At 39.2% G+C, this 13,555-nt stretch overlaps 1 long non-coding RNA gene across 1 annotated transcript in view; it reads right to left on the bottom strand.

The window, feature by feature from the left end:
- The window catches only part of LOC306808032, a 106,082-nt gene that overhangs the window by 77,272 nt on the left and 15,255 nt on the right, over window positions 1-13,555 (bottom strand). Inside the window, exon 2 of the long non-coding RNA XR_013775885.1 lies at window positions 8,884-9,135. This is a non-coding gene — a long non-coding RNA (uncharacterized lncRNA). The remainder of the gene's footprint in view (window positions 1-8,883; window positions 9,136-13,555) is intronic.

The following is a 13,555-nucleotide window of genomic DNA, read 5'->3' as shown; positions in this document are numbered from 1 at the left end:
TCGGGCTCAGCAAATCTGAGACCTGTTGAATGGATTTAATGCTCATGCTCAGGTCTGCTGACAGCCAGTGTGCAGAAACCTGCAAAGAACTGCTTTTCTAGAGACTACAGCTTCCAAAAAGAAAAAAAGAAAGATTACAAAAATGTAAAAGGAAGTGGAGTTCTTCTCCCTTTTCCAGCAAGACCTTAAAAGGGAGGCTCAGGAAGAGACATGACACATTCCCTGGCATATCCAGAGCTCCACAGAGAATTCAGAGGACTTATTATTGCATATGATCCTGGTGAAGGAACTGCTAGCATAGGAAAAAGAAAAAACCTTCAAATATTGGTTTTTTGTTTGCTTTCCTGTTCTAAGACAATTTGATGCTGAAAATATTTTGGTGCTGAAATAGGTCAAGGGCAATTCAGTCCCATTCAATGCATTCTTACCACTTCTGTAGGGTGTGCTCTATTTTATATGATCCTACAAGATCCTCCTCTTTGGCTTGGAGAAGAAGGAACAACAGAAAATCTTAATAATCTGGTGTTGATGATATAATTACTTTATGCAAATGGGTGTTACATCAGTTAAAGTCATCTAGAAAATATATGAACAACAGATTATAATCAGTTTGTATATTGAAAAAGGCAGGGGTCTGCTTCAGAAGCTTCAATAAATCTTAGATTAATTTTTCATTTTTCATTCTCCATTTTTTTTTAGAGAAGACTGTAATAATTTCTATTAAGGCGGGAAAAAAATAAGACGTTACCTTTAAACATAAAAGAAATCATAATTCCATTATTTTTCCTGTATTTCCTGTGTTCCAACATTTCCTGTAAGGCAGTATCCCATTCATGAACATGCCCACAGTAGAACTTTTAGAAAAGGTGCATAAAATCCTGGATAATTATGGAGTGAATTTCCTCCTTAACTCTATTAGTCAGTAGTTGGCTTCTATCCTGAAGCATAATTGTTTATATCCCTAATGTATGGTTTCATCCTGTGTAATGTAGCTGCGGATGGTCTCATTATCCATATAAGTGTTTAATAAATCCCTTTAATCCCGCTAAACTCATGCCTCAAAGATACTGTATTTTGTGGCAGTGAGTTCCACATGTTAATTAACTACTATAAAAGAATGATCCTAAGTATAATTTTTGGATAATTTTTTCTTAGAAGGTTCACATGCATTCACGTTGACGCCAGTCGTTGCTGTTCCTTCTGTTTCGGTAACGATACCCCAGTCCATCAATCAACCAGTAAAAAACTGGTGTTTTCCAAACAGTTAATTTTAATTGAGTATTTTAAAGCATTCACAGAAAATGGATGCCTGCTCTGTCTTCAGCAGAGATATCATCAGAGACCAGTTTTTTTTCTCATCTGCTTCATGCACTGGAACTGAAGCACAACCGGTGAGCCCAACTCAGGTGGGATGTGACTTCTCAGGCACCTGGCAGATGGTGCCCTAGGAGAGGGGAAATCCTGCCTTTTTGAAGGGCAGCATCTCCCAGTTCCTTGGCAAGTTTTGTTTCCAGTTTGGGATACAAGAGCTCAGCCCAGGAGACCATCCTGGACAGGCTGTTAACCAATCTTCTGCCCCGTGAAGGATATTCCTGCACAACCTCAAACCAGCACACCCTGTTCTGGCAGGGATCATTCACCTCCAAGCAGCAAGAGAATGTTCTCCATCCATCACACCCCTGAAAGGAGATGACACATCCTGAAAAAACAGTCTTTAAGGTCTATCAACATAATATACTGTAGATCTGACACCACTGGACAAACATTTAGGACACTGGCCAGGTTTTGGGAAATGAAGGATTTCAGGGTTCTGAGCTCCAGTGCTGAGCCCTGTTCTGTCATCTTTCACCTTTCCTTTCCCTCTTTTCCCAAACTACCATCTTCATTTCCAAACCAAGCTTTACCCCCTCCCCCCACCATGAAACTAAATTATTTGAAAGTCTAAAGATTTAAGGTAAGCTTTAAAAGGCAAAGGGTGTGATATCTAAAGCACTCAGAGGTATCAGAAAGAATATAGACTGATTTCTAAAGGAGGATTGTAGCCAGGGAAAAAAAAAAAAAGCTAAAATACTTTGGATATTTGCACAAAGAAGTAAAAATTCCTCAGAAGCTCCCCAAAACATAAAGATTGCTCCTTTATTGTTATTGAATGCAGTTTATTTATACCTTGCATTGCAGCATGGGCCATAGCTTTTTTATGAGAAAGAATTAAATTTAATGTTATATTTTCTAACAATTTAAAATGCTGATCCTGCTTTTCTCCATATATCAGCTCTTATTACTCAATAAAATTTTGGGATGATGTCTCTTCTGAGGTGGACAACATTTTAAAAAATCAAATATTTTATTTACAAGATGAACCAGAGAGGATCTCTGGATACTGTTGACAAAACCTATCCCAACTTTCCACAATGAATGTCAGATCTGAGGGGACTTTAAGTTTTCATTTGAGGATATTGTTTCCATTATCATTTGTTGGTTTTCTTTTGTTGCAAAATGGACTATTTTGTGAAGCTGCCTGTCACTTTTGAAATGGAAATCATGATGAATTATGGCCCATTTTCCTTACTATGCTTTATCAAGCTCATTAGAGATGATGCATGGTCTGAAGTTAACGAAACAAAAGACAAAAAGCAGCATTCTCCTTCTTACAGATATTGCTTACATGTGAAATTAAATCATCCTGTTGTACTTGTTGCACTCAATGGCCACCTCTTATGGGCATATTGAGCCCTCTTGCTGTAGCTGCAGCTCTCCTGGAATTAGAACACAAAAATCCCTGCTGCAAATTTTTAAGGGTATAAGTTATCACAAAACTTCTGTTCCTCATTGTCACTATCTCATTCTAGAATCATTTTGACAAGGAATGCATATGCCAAGAAGTTTTTCATATTTTTACAATGTTAAATGCGGAGAAATGTGAATTTGTTCTGGAAAATAAGGTTTTGGAAAATGTATTTCCACTGAAATAACCGTGTAACAAAAGATGTTTCCTAAATCTCATAGATGGTGATGCATCTTATCCAACAAGCCAAGACTTTCATCCAAAACTAAACAGCTGTGGTGTAGTTTTCAGGCACTTAATATTTGCATAAACACATTTTTTCCCTTGCAACTTGAATTAATCTTTATATCAATAACAGAGCAAACCTCCAAACAATCGTTTGAAGGGAAGAATTCAGTAAGTCTTTTCAAACTGGAAGGAATTCTGCTTATACATTCTAAAGGAAATCTCACTCCTGTAAAAGCTGGACACTATTTGAACTAGCTGGAAATGTTTGGTAGACATGCTGCCTTATATGGGCCCTGATTCAGAAAAGCACTTAAGCACACGCTTAACTGTTATCACGTGTTAAAGTGCTTTTCTGGATAGGGATCCATCCCTAAATCTTAGGCAGCAGGGCTAATCCAGCACTTCTGAAGAGGCCAGTGAAATGATGATCTCTGATTTCACTGGACCTTGCCTGACCACTCCACTCAATCAATAGCCCAGTGCTAAAATATGATACTGGAAAAATGGGGAGAAACATTAAAAAGGAGTATGGAAAGGCAAGTGTGCTGTCAAAGGAGGAATGGCTCTTACTGGCAATGTAACTTTTAATTTGAAAGGTAAAGCCCCTTTTATTATGTCTAAAGTGCATTAATTGGTACAGTGCCCCATGACTATCTACTGTAATTGCCCACAGGTTGAAAAACCGATATTTAATCCAGGGAAAACAGGATTTAATTGCTAAAACATGCTGGAAATTGTAAAGCAAGAACATACATCTGGCAACATTGAGGTGCTGGTGTTTAGCAAGCCATCTTCCAGCTTTTCCTAGAGTAGATGGGCTTGAGAAGACTCTGCTACCTGTGGCCTTTCCTTAAAGCTGCCAGGAGGAAGGAGAGAGTGTGTTGCTCTTTTCTACTAGTTCAGCTTGTATCCAGATTTTCCAAACTCTGCTCCAAAATGAAGTGAGGTTATTATTCTGTGCAGTCACTGCTGTGGTTTTATTTGAATTGTACATTTGCTTTTGTAGACCTCTGAAAATAAAACATCTTGAAGTTGATGAAAATGGGGGAAAGAACCTTGTTTGCATTGGACTTGTTAAATGTGCAAAACCAGTGTGGTCATCTTGATAGTTAAATAATGGGAGGAATTGTGTGAGGAGGAAGCCAAGAAATCTTTTTTTCCTCTACTCCCACCTTGAATGCAGAATCACCATGAGCCTCCTTCAACCCAATTATGCTGCCTTGGTTTTGTCTAGACTGTGGGGATCAGTTTTGCAGTGCAGCCCACAGCCTGACAACACCCAGCCCTGCTTGCCAGCACTCCCCACACCAGCACTCAGGGCTCCTTCCTACAGAAACCAAGGTCCTCAGGGAGAGAGAGCCTGGCTGCTGCCCCAGAACAAATTTGGGATGTGGCCAGGGCATGCACCTGGAACCTGGATGCTGAGAAGTATCAAATCTCACAATTCAGATACACCCTCAGCTCCTAGACCTGTAAAATGGGCACCCAGCCTCTCATCAGAGGTCAGGAGCTCTCATCACCTGTCAGAAGCATTGAGAGGTTTATTTAATTAATGTTTATAATGCTGATTCAAGATGCCAGATGCTGCAGGGCTGAGTCTCTCTGTGTAGCTACATCAATAGCTAAGGAGGAGGGAAGCCACTAAAGAGATGCAAAGCATTCTTAGCTCCTTGCTGATGCAAATTGCTGCAGGTAATTAAGAAAAGCACTACAAAAGAAGGTAGCAGAAGTGAAAGCTTAAACATGAAGAAATAATGACTTTTTTAGAATTTAAGTGAAAAATTAATCAACTAATAAAAAGAACTTAGCATATTATAAGCTAACTCATTCTTTTGTAATTGAAACACAAGAGTTCACCTCTAAATTGCTATGAAAAATAACCAATAATATTTCAATAGCTTTACTTCTTCATGGGGTATAATCATCTTCACGTGTGTCTCTGAAGAGTGGAAGTTGCTAAATATAGATTTGGAGAAGCAAGCTATCAAAGTGCCTCCTTACTCAGCTGAGAAGCAGATTTTGTCTGGGTTGGGAGGCATCATCTGAAATGCTCAGAGCCAGAAAATCTGCCAGCATCAGGACTCAGCTTCTCCTGTTGATTGCTGCACAGCATGCTACAGACACAATTTGTAGATATAAAGGATCCCATGAGCAGATGTATGTATGTAATATAAATAGTAAGAAATCCAAGGAAGCACGGTGTCATGTGAATGTCTTGTAGCACAGCATCAATGGCCTCCAACTTTTCTCAGGATATTTCCAAGCCATTCTTAGCCTTCCCTTTATCACAGTGTCAGGCCTTCTTCACAGAGGCCAGTAAATCACCATTTTTCTCTGTAATTCTCCACTCAGGCATAGCCCTGTGCAGACTTGTGACATGTCCTAATTGTGCTGAGGGATATCACACCTTAATGACTGGCAATAACCTTTGTTTTATGTCCAGGTTGTTAATCCCTTTATAAGGGCCGTAGCAGCTGTCAGATGAGGTCAGGCATGAGTTCTGATTTTCCACTGCTGCTTTTTGAGCAATAGTTTTTTTAAAACTCTTGCACAATTCTCCTTTGGCAAACAACAAAGTCCAGATATTTCCCCACTATCCCTGCATCACATACCTGTAGAGGTAAGCAAAGAAGGAGTGTGTTTTCAGATACTAATTTAGCACTTAAATTACACAGGGATATGTACATTACAAATCTATATTACACACCACAGGAATAAGGGCAGAAGAGGCTTTAAGAAGTTGTTTGTCCTAAGCAGTGCTTTGAAGCAGAAGCAGATCTGAAACATCCCTCACAAAGTTTGTTCAAGTCCTTCTTATAAACCTTTAATATCCAGGGAGGCTGTGTAAATTGCTAATGTCCTCCAGTGCCATCAGAAAGCTTTCGAACTGGAATCCTCCTCTTGCAAATTAAAGACATTCCTAATTTCTTGTCCAATTCTTAGTGGACATGAATAATTGATCCCCTTCCTCTTTATAACAACCGTTTAAATATTTGAAGTCTGTTATCATGTACCTCCTCAGTCTTCTCTTTCCTAGACTAAACAAACCAAGTTCTTTCAACCTTTCCTCATAGGTCACTTTTTCTAAACCTCTCATCATTTTGGTTGCTGTCCTGTGGACTCTCTCAGATTTGTCTGTGCCTTGAAGTGAGGATCCCTAATGCCAGACTCAAAATTGGAGCCAAAATCTCACCAGAGGCTCAGAAATACATTGCCACACTCCTATTTCATCCTGGGATGGAGTAGCCTCCTATATTGACTTACAATCTGTGGTCCAGCTCTGACCTTCCAATTCCTGCAGAACACCAGTAGTATGTCTGAATTTCCCACTTTTTATTGCAGTGCTTTCAGGACATCTTTATTGAATTTCAGGTCACTTCTCAAATTTAATAGAATCATTCTGGATTCTAATCCTGCTCCAGAGGCACTCACACTCTGGCAGCTCAGTGCCACCTGCAAACTTGACAAGGCCATGCTCTATTGCACAGTCCTAGGGGCTGGTGAATATTGAACAAGCCAAGCTTAGGATAAAGCCTTGTAAGATCCCTAACGACAGGACCACCCAGTTTGATAGCAAAGAACCAACACATACTGCGAGGAAATTTTTCCAACTAGAAAGTGGCTACACTTCCCAGCAATCAGGGAAGGGGAGGGGACCAAATATTCAGATACAGCAATGAGTAAAAGATAAAACTTTGGAGCAAGGATGCTATAAGATCTTAAAAAATAGTAAATTATCTTGCATCTAAATGACTATAATATGTCTTTCTTATTGTGTCTACTGCTGCGCAAGCAAAGCTTAATGTGATGCTTAGATTACTTTAATAGCTTTTGTTAATAAGGCAGTTTTCCCTGCATTTTTTATTTCATTTTAGAGTGAAAGCAGTCTAACCAGTGCAGAGGGGATAAAATCATCTCATGGTTGTATCTCTTATGTCTTTTATATAACTTAGGTATCTCTTAAGTAGTAAATTGTGGAACATTTGTGCATGGAGCCGTAGGTGGAACCTGAGAGAGTCAAGTGCTTTAGGCTGACCTGGGCTAAAGGAGGATGCTCCCCAAAAAGCAGGCCTCAGTTTAGCCTGGACTGCATGGCCTGCAGCAGGGAGAGCTTATTTTAGCCAGCTCCTTGTCTCATTTTATAGGGTTTTGCTGAATGTTTAATGTTCCAGACACTAGTTACTTAAATCTGCAAGGGAACAGTCTGGTTTAGATTTCAAGAGTGAAACCTGTATGGAATGAGAAGGTGAGCATCACTTAAAGATGCTTACAGACTTTCAGTCACATGAAAGGAAGAGTATCTTCCCCTTTCTCCTTGAATATTCTATTCACTTAGCCCTTTTTATTTTCTTGTCAGTATCAGGCTTAATAGAAGACCTGATTTTTCTCCCAACCACATGTCTGAGAAGTCAATTGTTTCAGTAGCTTTGATGGCCAGCAACTTTCCTCCTGGAAATTCACAACATCCATTGAGTTTCAGCAAAGCACATCTTGAACTGCATTTATAGCATGCCACAATCTGATTCTGGATTTAAAGTACCAGAAGGCAAAAACAAAACAACAAGGGTTTGCTCACTCACTTGTCCCACCTGCTCTTGAGGCTGAGAACAGAAAATGGGAACTGTAACACACTACATAATAGCTTAAATAAGTATAAAATACAAGTTAGGAAATCCACCACATAGTCATAGAAACTGAGATGGAGTTTAACTTCTTCCATCACAGGGTTGTTATCTGGTCATCTGAACAGAAAAGTAGGTGGTCAACCCAGACACAGGTGTATCATTAATATCAGGTGTGTATTAAATTGGATTTTGCTCAGAAAAATTAAGAAAATGTAGATTTGTCTGAGAAGAGAGGCTAACAGGAGATAACGTCAAGATAGTTTGCCATTGTTTTAATGTCTCTTTAGGTAAGCAAAAGTATCTTTCCTTTTTTTTTTCTCTTTATTACAGAAATTAAAGTCAGGCTTTCTAAAGTAGTTTGGAGTTTACAAATGAGAACTAATTGGTTATTATTCTGAAAATGTAAGCAACACTATAGAGAGTGATTATAAGGAGCCTGAAAATGTTACCAAACATGTTATATCCAAGAAGAAAAGGTGGCTGAAGCAGTGAACTTGCAGAGACATTTTCTGGCTCCTGCTTTGAGCAACATGAACACAATCTTCCTAATCCACCACTCCTGCTCTGACATTCCAGCCTCATGCATAGCCATTGGCAAACTTGGAACGTGCATCCAGTGCATTTTTTTGGTTGAATGCTACATCTGGCTTAGCTGCAAGTGTTACTATGCCTCTAGAAAGTAAGCCAAAGTGAAGAAAAAAAAATAAAAAGGGAGGGGAAAAAAAGAGGAATCTTAACTACATGCAGGAAGAGATTACTGAAATATACTGTCCTCTTTGTTTCCTGGAAACTGAAACTCCATTTATGGCCTCTGACCTTTGGGAAGATGGCCCCAGAGGAAAACCAGCTACCTAAGAGTTAATGTATGCAGTGTACTGTAAGTATTTCATTAATTTGCTTATTAAAAACATGAAAAGCTTTTGCCTCCTTGACACCCAAACAAAAGGCAAGCAATTGGCGACTTTGACCCGAGCTTATCAGATGACTGGTGTAATGCTGTCAAACCTTCCCCACTGCATGCAAGCAGGGTCACATTTTAGAGGTGTTTATGACATCCTAAGGTTCATAATGCCTATCTTTGTCAACACCAGAATGATGCAGGTCAACTGGACGGGTTAATGAGGCTGAGCATGTAAGGAAAAACACACAAGAGAGATGGATGTCTAAATCAAAAATCACAATTTAAACAACCTGCAATGCAAGCATGTTCCACCAAAAGATAGAAATATCACAGTTTGCTTATACTTACCATAAACTTTGGTGCCCACTGGTGTAAGTAGACTTAGGAGTTGACTGTTTGTTGTGAGGCAGTACTAGGCAGCTTTGAAAACTCAAGGACAAAAGTGTTGTGATAAACTTATTATAGTTCTCACAATTTCCTTTCATTCTTTTTGAGAGCAGGGAGGTATGTCATCTTTTTAAATACCTCCATAAACAGTAAATTCAATGATAATGAGGGATAAACATTGCCCAAATAGTTTCACAGTGCAGCATGATCTTTTGGGGGGGGAAATAGGTCAATCTTAAATTTTGCAACAAAATAAATGGGCACAGGCTCAGATCATTTAAAATTCATTTAGGAATATTTGCACCAGATCCAAGGAAAGATAAGTGAAAAACAACTAGCACAGAAAACATTTGTAAAATTTGGAATACTTTCAAGATGTCATAGGCTACATCTACTTTCTCAAGGCAGCTGTGGCCACAGGAGCAGATCAATAGAATGGAGCAGTTGGAGCTGAGGGTTCTTTATCTGCACTGTGGGAGAGATAGAGACAGGATTGCTTTAAACTTGATTTAGCCCAAATCCCCAAACTGAAATATCCCAGAGTGTGAGTCCAAACTTTCAGGAGGTCTAGTCATTGGTTTGGCCTCTTATTCCTGTAATAGGAACTGGAGAACATTTGGGCACATGCCTGGATCAAAGCCTCCAGTCAGTTTTCTCCAAACAGAATCCAGATTATGGGCTGCAAAACCACTCTGGGAAGTGAACTACTGCACAGTAAATGGGACAGTCTGGGGGATGTGCTTCAAAACAGCATCACTGCTCTGACATCACAGCGCTGATGTGTGATGCAGTCATAAAGCCTCCCAAAAGGCAATTTAAAAACAAGCATCCCAGAGGAGACATTAACTGGCAATTCCTGATTCAGTGATAAGCCTCTTTTTCAGGATGAGAATTTTTCCCTAATAGCTTGATCCTCTGAATGCACATATTCTAAAGCACTGGACAATGTGTCATTAGGATCTAGGCTTATGTGAAAAATGTAAATCGTTTGACTTTTCATTCCGAATTTCAGTCCACTGGTTGTTTTGGTTTTTTTTTCTCCCTCCCAGTAAGCATCAGCTAAAATGTACAGGGAATAACAATATTCTTTGTGCAAACATTTTAGGGATTTTCCATGTATTAAACACAGAAGTGTTTACATGTGAGTACACAGCAGAATGACATCCCAACATTTTCTCTGCTGGGAGAATGTAATGGAATAGGTTGTACACAGGGAGTGCTCTGTTCTTCCTACATCAGTGCTTCTGAACATTAATGAAAAGACCCTTGATTTTTAAACTCCTAACAACACCAATATTTTGTTCAACCCAAATGTGTCTTCAACTCATTTTGACAGAGAAGTGAGACTTTTCAGGGAGCTTAAGTTAAAGGGTCTAAGACAGGAGAGAAGTAGCATGAAAAACAAGATGTTGTGATAATATGATAAAACCAAGACATGTATTCTTTTTATATATTTTTTTTAACCTTAGAAAACACCAGTGCTTTAAGACCAATTGAAAATTCAGAGAGATTATTTTAGTCCCAGGTTCAATGGTGGTTGCTTGGTTGATGATTTTTTTTTTTCCTCAAGATAAAGCTATTATTATGATGGTATTATTATAATGATTGTCTTAAAAGCTTTCTTATTCCACCTAGCACTTTCACAAATTCCTTCCCTCTCCCCCTCTCCAGCATTAGGGCTTCTTGGAATTTTTAGTATTATTTCAATTATTTGTAAGAAAAACACAATGTCATTATATTCAAGATTTGCCGCACAGAGATTTTGGGCTACAATCATTGCTTAGCTGAAGGAATGCTAAAAATAAAAAGTATATCTTAAAAATAATAATGATGCTAACTTCTACTTAGTTGATCATGCATGTGGGAACTATTTTTCAACTGCTTTTTGATGATGTCTGTGTGAAATCTTCTCAGATCCACAGAGAGGGAAATTTAGCTTTACATTTAGGATTAGCACACACTCCTCTACCTAAATTTAGAAATTCTATACATCGATCTGAACAGGAGAGTGTAGAAACCCCCAGAAAGGAGGAAGACTCCCCACTGCTCCAGATACTGCAGCAGGTCCCCAAAGCCATCCAAGGAGTGAAAAGATGGAAGTGCATCTTGTTGGACTCAGATTAAGACCTGGGTGTGATGATTCTTGCGGGTCCCTCTCAAGTCAGGATATTCTCTGATGCTCTGGATTTAGAAGGACTAAATGTAAGATTTTATTTTGTCACTCTTACCTGGCTCTATGATTCCCACCTTGATATTCATCATAAGCCTCTCTACATCTGTATTTTCTTTGCAATTACCAGCATCCCACTGATATCTTTGGGATCACAACCAAGGACTCAGATGGATCTCCACCCATCAAACAAATTGGTCTAGCAATATGCTGCACTATATTCAAAGGCATATTAACAATATTTTCTAGTCAGGAAACAGGGTCAAGTAGAAATCCATGCAGATAAAATTGCATATTCATGCCTATATTATTAATTTTTGTCATGACTACTGAAAAAAATAATGTTTGACACAAATTTCTTTTTCTAATTCCTCTTTTGCAAAAGCAAGCTCTAATAGGTGATTTTTAGTGAATTTCACATGTGCAATTAGGCATTTTCAGAGCAAAACCAAAATTATATCAAACAATCTGAGCATCACACAAAGTGAGGTTAATATGGACCAGTGGGAAGCTATGGAAATTCACAGAGTTAATGGTGAAAGAGACCATATGTCCTCTGACACCTTGCCTTGATGGAATGCCTCTCCATAAATGCTTCCTTAATGCATCCCGTTGTGCCTAGGTGTGGGATGACGTAATGGTCTGCCTCCATCATTTCATGAGCTTTCATCCTTTCATTTACAAGCCTTGTGCTCTCATAATGAAGATTTTTCTGTTAACCACAATATTAGAAAAGGGCAATTAGGGCTAATTGTTCAAAATCTCTGTTAGATGCACGTGCAAGCCTATGGTAATATTTGGATATTGGCAACTTTGAGAGTGGTTTTGTCAGGACTCTCTATAAATCAAAATATAACTTTTGTCCTTTCCCTTTTCTGAACACCAAGGTTAAAAGAATTTGCAAGGGTGATTACTACTCTACAAGCACTTTTAAGCACCCTACTCTCTGATATGTTCTGATAACAAGAGTTGCACATTTCTTTATCAGGACAAAAGAATTCCTAGCAGAATTATTTTTATTATTACAACCACTCCCAGTCAGTTCCACATCCTTAACAGTAGGGCCTAAATAGAGCAGCAACACACAGGAAGACATGGTCCCTGCCTCAAAATGTTTATGATCTTAATTTAAGACAAGACACAACAAGTGAGTATAACAAATGTTCAACACAGGTTCCAAATGTAAACATACGGTAGATAGGAAAATGGCCATACATTCCTCTATCAACAGATAACACCTCTCAAAGTCTCTCACACAGATTCTGTAACATGAAACATGTCAAGTGAAACAAGCAGGGAGGGGATTGCCACATGTTGCTGCTGCTGCTGAAGATTCAAGTGAAAGTAATGCAAACTTCAAACTTTTTTTGTGTTATTTAGGAAATATGTTCAGCCCTAGGAAAATAAAACATCCACATGGTTGTGATTCAGACAGTTGGGATTTTTCTTGTGAGGACACTCCTATAGAAACATTTTCTAGCTGATACTAAAACAATAAATAGAAAAATGTGTGTGTTTGCGGATGTTCTCTGGTTTTATGTTATCTAACATAGGAATGACATCTGGAGTGGCGGGTTTATGGTTTGTTTATTGCTTTATTGTTTTGTTTAAAAAGGTAATCTTGTCTCCTTTGGATCTGGTACTGACTATGAGCATAACAGGCTGTGATCCTGTGAGCAGAGCAGTGGAAGTGGATATATGTGGCATCCAGGGAGGGACAACCCTGAACTTGCCTGTATTCAGAGCTGCTCTGGGTGAGAACCACAGGCAATTCCAAGAGCAAGTAGCTGAGCTCTCTTCAGTTGCCCTCCTGCCAAGATCTAGCACCCAATATATTTAGTCCCTCCACAACCCTTCCAGCCAGGGTCTCTGAAAACTAACATATACGCCTTACAAACATTCTAGCTATACCTCAAGTCATTCACTCCCAACAAAACTCAAAGGTCACACCCTACACTGGCCCAGTCAACAAGAAGATGAAATATTTTGCTCCAGCAGATTATTTGGGCTACGTGATTTTGCTCAAGTCACCTTCAAAGGTCTTGGAACAGCTGGTTGCTTTGTGACCATCCTTCCCTCTCTCCTTCTCCTTGTCTAGAGAACAATCATAAGCCTCAAAATCAATAATTACAGAGTCAGCTTTACCAACAGGTAATATTCAGACTCACAGGTTCAAAATGTAAACATAATATAGGAAGGAAAGCGGCTGTAAATTTATCTCCTGAAGATAATGCCTCTCAAAGTCCCCTCTGCAGACTAAATGAAATAAAACAGACTGAGCACCAAAGGGACTGCAGAGCACTCTAAGGAGCAGGCTGGAAATATCCAGGCTGCCTGGGTTTAGCTCTGCCATCCAGAAGGTTTTTCCTTGGACCTTCCCACTCCCAAATTACCCCACGTGAGCCCCACATCGTTTGCAGTGAGAGCTCACTTAGCTGAGCCCCAAGGTCCATGGTTTT

This window comes from Erithacus rubecula (genome assembly GCF_903797595.1).
Source record: "Erithacus rubecula genome assembly, chromosome: 14".
Taxonomy (NCBI): domain Eukaryota; kingdom Metazoa; phylum Chordata; class Aves; order Passeriformes; family Muscicapidae; genus Erithacus; species Erithacus rubecula.
Note: the sequence above shows the minus strand (reverse complement) of the source record. Positions and strands in the feature narration are given on the sequence as shown.